This window comes from Kryptolebias marmoratus, linkage group LG22 (assembly GCF_001649575.2).
Source record: "Kryptolebias marmoratus isolate JLee-2015 linkage group LG22, ASM164957v2, whole genome shotgun sequence".
Taxonomy (NCBI): domain Eukaryota; kingdom Metazoa; phylum Chordata; class Actinopteri; order Cyprinodontiformes; family Rivulidae; genus Kryptolebias; species Kryptolebias marmoratus.
This window is the reverse complement of record NC_051451.1, coordinates 8,472,700-8,486,850: the sequence shown is the minus strand read 5'-3', so window position 1 is coordinate 8,486,850 and position 14,151 is coordinate 8,472,700. Positions and strand designations below refer to the sequence as shown.

The 14,151-nt window shown below is 41.9% G+C and overlaps 1 protein-coding gene across 1 annotated transcript in view; it reads left to right on the top strand.

The window, feature by feature from the left end:
- The first annotated feature begins 1,562 nt into the window (after positions 1 to 1,562).
- Positions 1,563 to 14,151, top strand: part of LOC108247402 (spectrin beta chain, non-erythrocytic 1) — a 139,740-nt gene continuing 127,151 nt past the window's right edge. The window contains exon 1 of the mRNA XM_017435500.2: positions 1,563 to 1,700. The gene's annotated coding sequence lies outside the window, so the exon portion shown is untranslated. The remainder of the gene's footprint in view (positions 1,701 to 14,151) is intronic.

Here is a 14,151-nt window from a genome sequence, read left to right as displayed (position 1 = left end):
CAGCTCAGGCTCCGCCTCTCAGTCACTGGGTTACAGCGACAGCAGCGCTTCATTTATGTCTCACTGCAGCCCGGAGGGGTGGAGACATCTGAGGAACTGAGAATGGGGTTCAAGTCAGATTATTATTATTATTATTATTATTATTATTATTATTATTAGTTTTGCAGAGTTGTTGTGATGTTTGCTCTTGACTGAGTTCTTTTGTTTTTTGGTTATAATAAACATTTGTAAGGTTTTTATTTTTATTCCATTTATTCTATATGTTAAAGGTTCTTTTGAGCTGATATATTTAAACTAAGTAAAGTTGAGTTGTGTTTTATGGTTCTGAATAATAGTAATTTGTAGTGCTGCAGAAACACCCAGAGGACTTAAATAACCTTGTCGATATGCTGACTTTGTTTAACCGGCAACATTGTAAACTTCTAAAATGTTGCCATGTGTTTTCTTCTTACCAGCCTAGTTAAATGTATTGGATGGTAATTGGTTTTAATAAAGAAACTTTACAAAAATGTTAATTAAATTATTTAAGAGCAATGTTTGAAAAGTTTTTTTTTTTTTAATCTCACATAAAAGTATCTGAATGTAGAGGAAAATCTGGATGATTTCCTGTTAGTGGACAAAAAAAGTTCCTGTTTGCTGTCTCTGATTGGCCCGCTCCAGTGGGCCGAAGAGGCTCCGCCCACCGCTGGATCATCTCTACGTCTGATTGGACGTCAGTGTTGGTGAAAGATTACTTTGAAAATCTAATTGGTTTAAACCACAAGTTACTCAATTTAACCTGTAATAGTAGTGTAAGTTTTTATGAAAGCAGATGAGACTTTAGATGAGAAAAGTTTGACTTTTCTCTGCTGTGACTCAGCTGATTTGAATAATGAGTGATTCCCAGGCTTCTGTAGACCTGCTGAAGAGCAGGAAACAGCTAAAACATGCAGGGTAGTGGCCCAGCAGGACCAGGACTGAACACCACTGCTTTAAAACCTGAATGGTGCCTTTCCAGATGTGCAAGTTGCCCATGCCAAGGCCTCTAATGCACACCCATACCATCAGAGAGGCAGGCTCTTGAAAAAAGCGCCAATAGGCTGTGTGATCCATACGTTGACTGAATGGGGCAATATATTGTTTGAAAACTGTGTATACTATTCTACAGATAGATACAAATACTGCATTTGCTGATCTTAAATTTCGTGTGGTAGTGGCTGAGAGTTATTCCGGACACATACAGCGCAAGATTTGTTTTTAAGATTTGCCCAAAATGGCTCCAATTCTGTCATTTCTCCATATAAGATAATATTAGTTTGAAACTCTGGCATTAAAGGGGAATACAGTCATTCCTTAAATCTATAAAAAATATAAATTCAGTGTCATGGGAATTTAGAAGCGGCTTCACTGTTCCAGATCTGCCCCAGATGTGCCTCGCCGCTGTTGAGGCTGAGCTCCTCCCGGACCCCGCCGGCGCAGGCCGGTGATGAAACCGAGCGCTCCTCCCTCTGCAGTTCGAGCCGAGCTGCTGGCAGGACGGGAGGAGGGAGGGGGAGGGAGGAGGAGAAGGAGGAGGGTTGGTGGGATTTTTTTTTTATTTTTTTTATACTGAGGACTCCGAGCTGCTGGTCGTTGTTTTTGTCGCTCCGAGCTGCCTGCAGTCCGGCGGGTCGTCCTTCACTCCGAGCGGGACTTCAGCGCGCCTTTCGTCGGCCTCGCAGGTGAGCTGCTCCCCGGGCTTCTGCTTCGGCTTTCTCCAGACCAGACTCGCCCTCCTCTTCTCTTTCTCTCGCTCTCTTTTCTGTTCAACGCTGGGGGTGTTTGGGCTCGGCGGCGCGTTCGGGGTGCCCACGCCGCAGCATCCACGACGAACCGAGCTGCAGGACGGAGGCAGAGAACCCCAGAGCTGTGCTCCTGGGCTCCTGCTCTTCCTGCTGCTTTTGTTGCTCATCTTCGGGCTGCTGGTGGTTGTTGTTTTTTTTTTTCTCCCTGAACTCTGCAGCTCTCTGGTTAATCTCTCTGAACTGACTGGTGTTTGTAGTCGGAGCTGATTACTGGGATGATGATGATGATGATGATAGTGATGATGATGATGATGATAGTGATGATGATGATGGTGGTGGTGATGCAGGCGTGGTCGCCTGGCTGACCTGAGAAAAAAAACACCAGAATCCCCCCCCCCTCCAGTGCTCCTGCAGTGACCTTCTCTCTCTCTCTGTCTCTAATCCTTGTTTTCATCACCTGAAGCTCCTGAATCCTAAAATGTTGAATGTTGTTTTTTTCCCCTCCCTAACCCTGCTTGGGCTCCTCATCTGGAGGTAAACAGTGAACATGATGGGCTCTCTTCCAGTTCTGATCAGCTTCCTGCCAGTTTCAGGGAGTTAAAACGTGACTTTCCTTTGCAGATGTGGACAAAACTGTGTGAAATCTGAAGCAAATCTGCAGCTCTGAGGCGTTTCTTCTTGTTTGCTGCAGACCCGGTTTGAAATCCTGTGGAGGAATTATGTAACCAGATCCAGGCTGGACTGCTGCTTTCCCTTAATCTTCTTCTCTTTTTTTTCTTTCCCTCTCAATCTAGAGAGCCTCTCTTCTCACTTTTTTCTCCCTCCTCTTCCTCCTCCTCAGGCCCCACTTTTCATCAAACAATTGCAGACTTGTTGATAGGGAGGCCTTAAAATGTCGCAGGAAGGTGTTGAGTTTGTCCTCCCGCTGCTGTGAAACCACAGACCGAAGCATAAAATCTGATTCCGGGAGAAATTTAAAAGCTCCATAAACTCCTTCTGTTTGTTGTTTTTTTTTACTCCCTGAATGCAAAAAGGGAGGTCAAAGTTGGCAGGGAGTAAAGTTAGTCTTTAACCTTTAATGTGCTTTTACGAAGAAACTGTAAAATGATGCACACAAAGCTCCAAACCGGAGTTTTTCGTTGGTTTTTCCTCACCTGTCTGCTTGCAGGCCAGGCGAGTCTTTTCACAACATCTTTTCTAAAAAGATGTTGTAAATCAGGTGAATTTTTCCTTTAAATCCTGAGTTCTGCAGCCCTTTATTACCATTTCCTGAGTCATGTTAAAGGGGCAAGCTGCTGTGGTCCCGCCCACTGAGTCTGGTCTGCGCCGATTGGTCGGCTGCTTTGGCCTGAACGGGCTCCGCCCACTGTTTTTAGCTGAAAGTTGCTGATCTTCACTTACGCTGTGGTTTTATTGGATCCAAACTCCACAAAACAACACGAGTCATCACATTTAAAAAAAAAAAAAAGTTTTTCTACGAAATGATTAACATTAAAAGCGCAGTATCCAAATTTATTTAATTTGGGGGAAATATTCGTAGTTCCTAACATGGTCAGAGTTAAAAAAAATCTTTTGATTTAGATTTTGTTTCTTTTTTTTAAGTTTGTTTTTTTACTGATACTCCACCGTCAGATCCAAAGTAAATCTGGCCCTGTTCAGACCTCACATTAAACATCTTAGTGGTCAGCTCTGACCGAGAGCGTTCAGACCCGGCAAGGAATGGAACCCCGGAACATTTGTGCGATCGGATATTAACAACCGGTTCTGTGTAGAGACATGCACCCAACAATGCCAAAATGTCAGTAAAGAAATAAATAGAATGTGTTGTAAAAAAGAATACAACCCAGGAAGTAACTCTGCTGCTCGTGTGGGTTCACGTTGTCCGCTCGGGACGGATTGTGTTCGGACTACCAAACATAAAGGGGTCAAGATCTGGGTGAAAACGTTTTCGACGCATACTGAGGCTGTTCTCGCAAGTATTTAGTACTACCTGGATGCAGTCTGATAGCTTAAAAACCGATTTAAGTACCCTTTGTGAGCGGGACACCTGAGATCCAGACTAAAGGTTTGGTTCTGGTCTGTTTTTTTAAAAAGCTGAAGGTTGTATTTCTGTTTGGGGCGACTAGTCAGAGAAAGAAAGTATGCAAATTGTCACTTGGAGTCGCGCCAAACAACTTTTTTTTTTTTCAGCGAAGGCTCGCGGTCTTCTTTGTGACGCCATCGGAACTAACATGTTTGCAGATTGTTGGACGTTCTGCTAGAAGGACCTTTCAGTTCGTGGCACACGAGAGCTAAACGTCTTTCTGTAGTGGCACGGCTTAAACGACATCGCGCTAACTTTGAGCTCAGTGTTTGTCAAAGTGACAAAGTTTTAGTCCGTTTTCTGTTTGCGAAACTGTGGCAGCCATGATGTTTAGGTTGCCAAGTTTGACTGAACGGGATTATTGACACACAGGAGAGAGACGAGAGGGGAAAAAACAATCCTGATTTTTGTTATTACCGGATGAAAAGATGGGGTTATTTTAGTGGAGATGCGGCAGTGGTTCTGAGGTTTGCTGTACTGGCAGATTTAAAGCACTGGAGTCCAGTTCTCAGCTTAAACAAAGCAAGCTTCTCACAGAAGGCTTTTTTCCGGATTGCTTGTGTGCAGACAGAAAATGAAAACCAAAGGGAGCGGGCGTGGTTTTAAAATCCGGAGGAACCTTGTTTGCGGTGTTTTGCTTTTCCCCTCTCTGGAGCCATCTGGAAGGCGGAAAGCTTCGGGGCATTTGGCACAGCACATGCGGACGTGTGGGTCGGCGGTCCGGCAGGGGGCGAAAGCCTCGGGTGGGACGGCGGCGACAGACGAGGAGAAACGCGAGCCTCCTGATCTCAAGCGCTGCTGCAGCTGTCTCCGGTTTTTAATCCTAAGCTAATATTAAACCCCAGAGCCCCTGCTTGTGCTCCTTCATGCCCCCGGGCTGAAGGAAACCAGAGAGCGGGCCGGGCGGATCAGTCCGAACCCGATCTGGACTCTGATCCGCTCCTTCGGGTTCCATCGAACTGTTAATAAAATGGTGGCCATTCAAATTAAAGGTTGTTGTTCAGCCAGTCCTCACCTCATACTTATACACCTGAAGGTCCACTTCCTTCTGTTGTTTGAAGACGATGAAGACCCTCTGCTGCCTGCTGGTGGTATGGAGGTGGTACTGCAGCGTGACTTACCTGTGCAGGTGGAACTCCCCACAGAGATGAGAACAAATTTATGGTTTCACTTCCTGAGAATCAAATTTATTTGCTTCCATCTGTTCTTCTTCAGATTTCACTCAGGGTTTTCTGATTATATTTGTTTTTTTTTACTTGGCTTAAAATCTGTTTTCTTGTTACTGTTTTGATTTTTATTCTGGTTTTGCTTTACTTATCGTTTACTCTATTTTTTGTTAGTTTTTTAACTCACTTTTAGCTTCCCCTTTCTGTTATTTTTCTCTTTTTACTCTTTTTTTTCTGTTTTTTCCATCATTGTTGTTTTCTTTGTTTTACTTCTGATCTTTCTGTTGTGTTTTTGACTTTACTTTTAGTTATTATCCTTTTTTTAAACCCAGGTTTTACAACATTTTTAGTCGTCTTTCGGCTTTCTTTCTCAAATGAATTTTCGGTTTTTGTTTTTTATTAATTTTTCCCCCCTCCTTACTCAGCTGCTTTTCTAATTTAGCTGTTTTTCTTGCGTCGTATCCTCTTTGTTTTTCCTCGGCATGTTTTCCCCTCGTTGCTCTGAGCTCGCTCCACCTCTCTGGTAAACAGATCTGTGAGTGTGTCGCTGAGTTAATTAGTGAACAGCGCTGTTGACAGAGCGGGTCCCAGACGTCTGCTTGTCTGCTGATGGAGGACGGGTGGTGGTGGTGGTGGTGGTGGTGGGTGGAGGAGGATCTGCTGTCATGTGATCAGGAAACTCACCTGGTGAAATGTCTTTCATCACCTCAAACTGCTGGCTTGAGGCAGATTTGTTTCCTGCTGCAGCTTCTGGTTGGGATGTATCTAAAGAACCATGGAGAGTTTAACATTTGAACCATTCATTCATTCATTCATTCATTTTCTTTTCCTGCTCCCACTTCCTGGGTTGTGGGGAGCTGGTGCGGTGATTTCCAAACCATTCACCCAGTGCAGAAGCATTAAAAGATGTTTTTTTGTCTCATAGCACATTTAAAAAATGTTAAGGAGTTTTAAAGAGCTATATTTTTTTAATGGTTTGGCTGAAATATTGGAGGTGATTTTTTTGGTTTTTAGAGGTTTAATGCAGAAAGTCTGCAGCAGATGGAGCTTAAAGATGGAGGCAGAATAAATGACGGAACCCTGAAGTGATACCGTGTCCTTCCTGAGTGGGAAGGTGAGCTGTACTTTCAGAAACGAGGCCAGTTGTCAGTGTTTTTGTCCTTTAAATGCAGATTTTTTTTTTCCTACTCTTACCTTCACCTCATCCATTCATCATTACCTCGCATTTCTTCTCTTTTCGTTTTCTCTTGAACCTCCTCAGTTCAGCTCTTTTTAGGGTAAAATGAAAAATAAACTAAAGAAATGACATTGCCTGTGAAAATGTGGATATGCATTGCTAAAAGGAGCAGAACATTAGCTAAAAGCCTAATTGTCCAAAATGCTAGCAAACAACTGGAATGTGCAATAGACTAACAAAAATTAAAAGTAACAAAAAAGCTATCTTAGTGTCAAAATGCTAGCTGTAAGCTAAACATACTAAAAGACTGGTTATAAACTAAAAAAAGCAAATGTAACAACAAGCTAGCTAATTGAATCAAAATGCTTGCCGGAAGTCAAGTGTACCAGAAGGCTGGCTAGATGCTAAAAGTAGCAAAAAGCGAATTTGAGGAAAAGGCTAGCAAAAAGCTAAATGTAGCAAAAGGCTAGGGAAAAGCTAAATATGACAGAAAGCTGGCTAATGGTATCAAAATCTAGCTAAAAGTTAAACGTACTAAATGGCAGGATAGAAGGTAAAAGTAACAGAACGGTTTATGTAGCAAAATGCTAACAAAAAGCTAATTGAAGGAAAAGGATAGCAATCCGCTAAATGTAGCAGTATACTAACACAAAGCTAAATGAAACAACAAGCTAGCTAATAGTATTTAAATGCTAGCTAGAAGTTAATTGCAGTAAAAGGATGGCTAGAAGTTAACAGCAAGCAAAAAGCTAAATAAAATAAGAAGCTTGCAAAATAAGGAATATACTGAAGTAATCTCAATGCATTTCTGTGGGAAATTATTTGCAAATGGAGGTAAATATTTTGAAAAAGTGAAGTTATTAAAACTCCAAGTCAAAGCACTGATCTCCTGGCAGAGCTGAACGTTTTGATATATGAATGATTCAAATGGCACAAAGTATGGTGAAGTGGCTAGACAGCCGAGAAAAAAAAAATCAGGAAAACAACAGTGAATCCCACAACCAAGCAGTGAAGCTAAGAGCGATGGGAGGATGTGGGAATGGATGATGGGGCTTTGAGGATAAAAACGGGGAGGAGAGGTGGAGGTGGAGCAGAGGAGGGCCGGACGGAGGCATGCGGGGGAGAGAAGGGATCGGGGAACAAACCAGACCGAGGGGGGAAGGAACAAGGAGGAGAACCAGGGAAGAGGTGGAACTCTTGGACTGAAGATCTGTTTTTCACACACAAGTTCTGCTATTTGACATAATGTTTAATACTCTGTGGCAGTAAATTAAAAAAAGAGAACATTTTTACAGAAATGTTAAAGCCTGATAGTAAAATGGAACTTTTATAATAATCTAAACGATGCAGATGCTTGTTTTGAACAGCATCTAGGAGCTTTTATTTTGAAACTACAGGTCAACATCCCTTCATTTTTGTTCTTTATGGTTGTATGACTTTTTTTCCTGAATTTTGCTGACTCTCCTACTTAATTCTACTCAACATAAAAGGGTCTAATTAATTATTATTTTTTTTGATCAAATGTTTTTATTTTAGTTGTTTTACTTCCACAATAACATGTACATTACAATATAGTTACATTAGATGGGATATAACATAGAAATAGAAGACAGTGTGACCCCCCTCACCCCCCAACCCACAACCCCATGGCGACCCCCTACCCTGTTCCCAAGGATCTCGAAATTATAAATATGGAAGTGGAGAGTTGCAAAGATTAAATCATCACTAACAGTTATATATTGAAAGATTATATAGCATTATGTTGCACTCTTTCTTTGATCAAAGAATAAGCTGCATCCCAAGCTCTAATCGTTTTTTGACTGGCCGTGTGCATCCTGGCCACTGACCTCTCCATCATGACGATATCTAGAAAGGAGTTGGCCCATTGTTGCCAAGGCAATAAGTGTGGTGGTTGCCATCGTAGAGCCAACATCTTCTTAGCTGCAGTGAGGCCTGCCCATAGCATGCGCTTTTGCTGAGAGGAAAGTTCTAAAGTGGAATCGTCATTAAGTAGGAACAAAGATGGTGATAAAGAAATGTCAAATTTAAGCAAATCACTCAACGTAGTGGAAATTTGCCTCCAGAAAGAAGCCACACTGGGACAATCCCAATACATGTGCATAAAAGAACCTGGAATCTTAAGTGTACATAGGTCACAAATGGGAGATGTAATAATTTTCATAGCATGACGTTTCCTGGGTGTCAAGTACATCCTATGAATAAATTTAAAATGAATAAGCTGATGGTCAGGGTTTTTGGATGTGTTGTGGAGATTCTCCCATACTGTATCCCAGCAGATTTCTATATCTCCCATAAAGGAAAGATCCCTCTCCCATATATTTTCAACAGGGAGTCTGGCACGAGGATCTGAAATAAATTTATATAATTTAGAAACAATGCCACGTGTCTGACCCTGTGAGGCAAGAAGTTTTTGTAGGGGATGGATTGGGAGAGGCCCACCCCATGGAACCCCATATGCTTTCATGGCCGATCTGAGCTGTAAATAAAAGAAGAAAGTAGAACCTGGCAGACTATACGCAGATTGTAGGTCATTAAAAGAACGTAGGCCATCATTGTTCATAAGATCTTGGAGGACATTAACACCCTTATCCCTCCACCTAGGGAATGAAAATGGTTTGTTTCCAATGAGGATGGAAAAGTTATTAAATATAGGAGAGTGTTTATGCCATTTCAGGTTGGTGTTTGTAAGATTCAGCACTGAATGACAAGTTCTAAGAAGCGAGGAAATTATGGGTCCTAATTGTGATTTAGCCTCATTAGGAGGTATCTTAGAGTATATCAAGTCCTCCAGCCTGTATGGTTTGGAAATATTTTCTTCAATTGGTTTCCAAGAAACCGAGACCTCAGGGTTCAACCATACAAGCAAAGGTCGGAGCATAAAGGACCAAAAATACATCTTAAAATTCGGTAGACCCAAGCCCCCAAGTGTTTTATCTCGTTGAAGTGTTCTCAATTTCAAACGGGGTTTCTTCCCATTGTAAATAAATTTAGATATGAGAGAGTGAAGCCTGTCCCAGTAACCTCTTGGTGGTGCAAGAGGAATCATTGAGGAATAAAAATTAACACGCGGGAGGATATCCATTTTGATTATCGACACGCGGGCTTGAAGAGAATTTGGGAGTTTTGACCAGCGCTGTAAGTCTTTCTCAATAAGGTTAAATGCCCTCTGGAAGTTGTGTGAGGCTATATGAAATATAGAGGGAGAGATGTCAATCCCAAGATATTTAAAATGGCTCACCACTGGGATGCTAGATGGCAAGGGGGAGGTTGGTATAATCGAACCTAGATGCAACAATGACGACTTGCTCCAGTTAATTTTATAACCAGATATTGAGCCAAACAGATCGAAGACGGATAGAAGATGCGTTAAAGAGGACCCTGTGTCACCAATATAAAGTAAAATATCATCCGCATATAAAGATATGCGGTGTTCGGTACCTTTGACTAAGATGGGCAGTACAGAGGGGTGTTGTCTAATTTTCTGGGCCAGCGGTTCAAGGGAGAGGGCAAAAAGCAATGGGGAGAGTGGGCAGCCTTGACGTGTGCCCCTTAGTATGGGGAATAGAGAAGAGCAAGTATTACCAGTATACACCATCGCAGACGGGTTGGCATAAAGAACTTTTATCAATTTAATGAATTGTGGACCTAGTTTAAAATTGCCTAATTAATTATTAATCAATCAAACTCTACTTATATAGGGTTAAAGCAGCCAAGTGTGCTTTTATATAAGAACAAAGTACATAAAAGTATGATTAGTACACACATACGTAAATGAAAACTGCTTTAAGAGCAGAGTCTTAAAAGTACTAATATAAAACAGAAAAACCAATATAAACTTTAATATATGCCTTTAACAAATAGAAATGTTTTAACTTTTTCAGTGTATTCCATTTCACTAGAGCACAAAATGCAGATTCCTCTGATTTAAAAAAAACAAAAACGTAAACTATGACAAAAATGACATGAAGTCTGAAAGTATACAGCTTCTATTGGAGCAGCCATGGTGGAAAAATCTAAGGGGAAGAAGCCGGTGACCCAGAACCTGTCACTGGTTGCCACGGTGATTCCCACCTTTTGGGGGGAACGGGAGGGGCAACACAGAGCAGTACTTTAGACAGAAACACAGACGAAAAACTAAGGCTCAAACAGTCACTGTGTGAAAACTAGAGGTCTCGTCAAAAAGGTTCCTGAACTGTGAGTGACGGGAGGCTCTAATGGTCACACATGTTGATTTAAATGTTTCTGTAGAGTTTCATGGCAGAGATGATACGCTAAAAAGACCCTTCACATCAGGTTTTCAGGATAAACTTCAGAGCTCAGGTACGAGAGTTTGGGTGTGCACCGTAAGTCTTACAGCAAAGAGACACACCGGGTGAAAGAAGGCGAAAGTGTATGTTTTGATGTGTTAACTGTACAAGAAGTGGAACGTTTGTGAGAATAAGAGTGTTGTGGCCATTTATGTTGACGTTCTGTGAATCATAAATTCTATTAATCTAAGTATTTCTTTAGTCGGCTAGAACAAACCATGGGCCATGTTTTGAACTTGTAATACCAGATTAAGATAACGTTCGATTTCATCCAAGTTGTAAGAAATTTCTGTTAATCGTTTTGTCTAAATTTCTGTTAGAAACAAATTACATATCTGTTTTAAGCAGTCAAGTCGGAATTGCGTTCAAGAAGCAAAACCACCTGTTGCCACCCGTGGCCTTTCTTGGAATAATTTTGGATTTGGAGTCCAGAATGAGTGTCTTTGTTTAAAAAAAAAAAAAGAAAAAGTTTAGATGACTCAAGTAAGTCACTCTAAGATGAACATTTTGTGGTAAAAATTTAAAAACAAACATACAATCCAAGAAAACCTAGCTGTGGTTGTGTGAAAACCATTAAAATATCAAACCACCTGTTCAGTCATCTAAAGCAGTGGTCCCCAACATTTTTAGCTCTACGGACCGGTTCATTATCAGACATTATTTTCACGGACCGGCCTTTAAGGGTGTGGCGGCTATAAACAACAAAATCAATCGATACGAGCAGCATGAAATTGGGTGTTTTTTGTGAAACATGATAAACGTAAATCCAACGTGTACTCACAGCTTTGTTAGTTGCGTCCTGGTGTTGCGTCATCAACATGAATAACACCATCTCCCAAATGTTCTCTGGTCAATATGACGATGTTTAAACATGTCCTTTTAAATAAGATACACCACAAATATAAAGTGCACAAAGAACACAACTCACCATAACACTGAATCAGTGGGAGCCCTGTGCCTGTTTCTCAGTAACCAGACGGTCCCATCCAGGGCTTCCAGAGACGTTTGTTTTTTACTCATTTTGCTGCTTGTGGGTTTGTTTTTAGCGGTAACGTATCACGTGTCCTAGATAAGTGTTTTGACACGCATCAAGAGTGAGTCATAGACGGATGTAGTGGAATCTGGTCATTTTTCAAAATAAATGTCAATTGGACTCCGAAGAAAAAACAAAAACGGAAATACTATAAATGAATTATTCTTTCTGTGCGGCCCGGTACCAAATGACCCACGGACCGGTACGGGTCTACAGCCCAGGGGTTGGGGACCGCTGATCTAAAGTCCAACTTTCTGTGACCCGTTAAGACTCTGATGCTTCTGCTGTGAAGTCCGTCTAAACTGGAACACCCAAAGAGGACTGGGCTTTCTTCCTCACTTCACCAAAATCTAGGAGTGTTTTTTATGATTTTTTATTTGTTGATGTCGGATGCATTGCCACCAAAAACCAGAGCACGCTACTCCTGATCGAGCCGCACATTTTGATGTATTTTTTATGAGTTTTTCTAAAGCGGAGAGAGGCGTCACTAAGTCGTGTCGGAGCCAGACAGTTTACGGTCGAATAGTAATGAGGTGTTTCTGTGACAACGTTTATAAGAAATGTGCTTGAAACTTGCTTCAGGAGCTCCACCCTGAACCTACCTGTCACTCTCGGGTAATAAAAAACAAAATAAAGCCTCTTTAGGGTTCTTGTTTTTTTTTTTTCAAACGCAACTCTCGTTCGGAGTTTCTGTTGAAAGCAAAACTCAGGAGGTCAGGGAGAAACTCTGCGGAGGACGGAGGAGGGTGACGGGAAGGAGGCTTGACGTACCAATGGGTGTAAGGATGAGGGAGGAGGACAGGAGAGAAAACAAACTGGGCTGTAAAGGCCTCCCTGGATGGAGGAATGTTCTGGAGGATCTCCAAATGATAGGAAGCGGAGCAGTGACCGAGAGGAGGAGGAGGAGGAGGAGGAGGAGGAGGGTTGGGAGCCTCTCAGCGGCGAAGCCTTCACTAGTCCTAGAGATGGACTTCAAGGCTTGCAAAATTTCATATCGCTCGCCACTTTTCACGCCACAGTTTTTAAAACTGAAGCCATTTCGTCCTGAGAAACGACAGCGTATTGTTTTTTTTAAACCCTTTATTTTGGTCAAATCGTGAAACTAGCGAATCGTGCAGTCGTGAGATTTTTGTGACACGTGACAGAGCTCAAAGCGTGTGTTGAGGACGACTCTCGGCTACTACCAAACCAAAACTGTAGCTCAGTATCTGTTTTTTTTATGAGTTCTGGACATTTTGGTGTCTGCTAAGGCCAGTTAGCTGTGGTGGCCATCTTGCATCCGAGTGACTCCAAAAGTTAACCAGTCATAGGCGAGCAGCTAATAATTACTTTGTGATATATTTATTTATTTTTTTATCCGTACATTTCTTCACAAGATATTTTTGCTAACCGACAGAAAAATGCAAAATGAGACTTTTTAATAATATAAAAAACAAAGAGAAGTGTTCTTTTTTTTCTGTCAACATTAAAGTGTTAAAAAGCAACAAAGCTGAAAACTGTTTGGGGGATCTTAGTGATGCCAGATGTTTGGAGATGATGCTCAGCTACTACCACACCAAATCTTACAGCAGTATTGGCTGAGTCGTAGCCATTTTGCGTTTCCTAAGGTCGTTTGGCTGTGGCGGCCGTCTTGAATTGGGTTGACTCGAAAAGGTAATCAGCCGTAGAGGTACGTTCAGCAGTTAATTTCTGCAAATTTCTTTAAAATTTGTCTGTTGGTGCAGGAAGAATTTTGCCAACAGACACACACACGAACACAGTGACAAGCTAAAGCCTCTTTCACAGTGGGCAATTTATATATATATATATATTAAAAAAAAACCCTGACGTTTGTGCTGATTTGCTGCTCTTTTATTGGACATCAGCCTACCTGTTCGCTCTTGCAGTTTGAGCCGACGGGTCGTTAGATTTACGGACGACTGATGAGGCAGCAGAAGATCCCAGAGAGAGACGGCCGGGACGTGGGACGTCAGCTTAAAGAGCCGCCGACAGAGAGACACGTCCTCAGCAAGGCTTCATAAATCTGATGGGGTGTCTTTCTCTGAAACTTGGCTTTTCCAAAAAGACTTTTTAAAGAGAGACATTTGTAATAAAGGGTGTCATAAAAAAAGAGCATTTTTCAACTAGATGTTTGGGTCTGCTGCCAAAAAAGGAGAAAAGGTGGGCGATAAAGTTTCTGCCTGTCTGTCTGTTAGTGAAATATCTCATGAATCTCAATGAAACCCTCAGTCATCAACGACTACAGACCTGTTGCCCTGACATCCCACATCATGAAGGTCCTGGAGAGACTCCTGTTGGCCCACCTGAGTAAGCAAACCAGCACATATCAGGACCCCCTTCAGTTTGCTTATTGCTGTGGAATTGGGAGTTGAAGATGCCATCATACACCTGCTTCAACAAACCCACTGTCATCTGGACAAAGCAGGCAGCACTGTGAGGATCATGTTATTTGATTTCTCCAGTGCATTTAACACAATTCAGCCTGATCTGCTTCGTCTGAAACTCCAGAAAACTCAGGTGGAGGCTTCAACAATCGCCTGGATCAATGACTACCTGACAAACAGACCACAGTTTGTGAGACTGAAGGACTGTGTGTCTAAC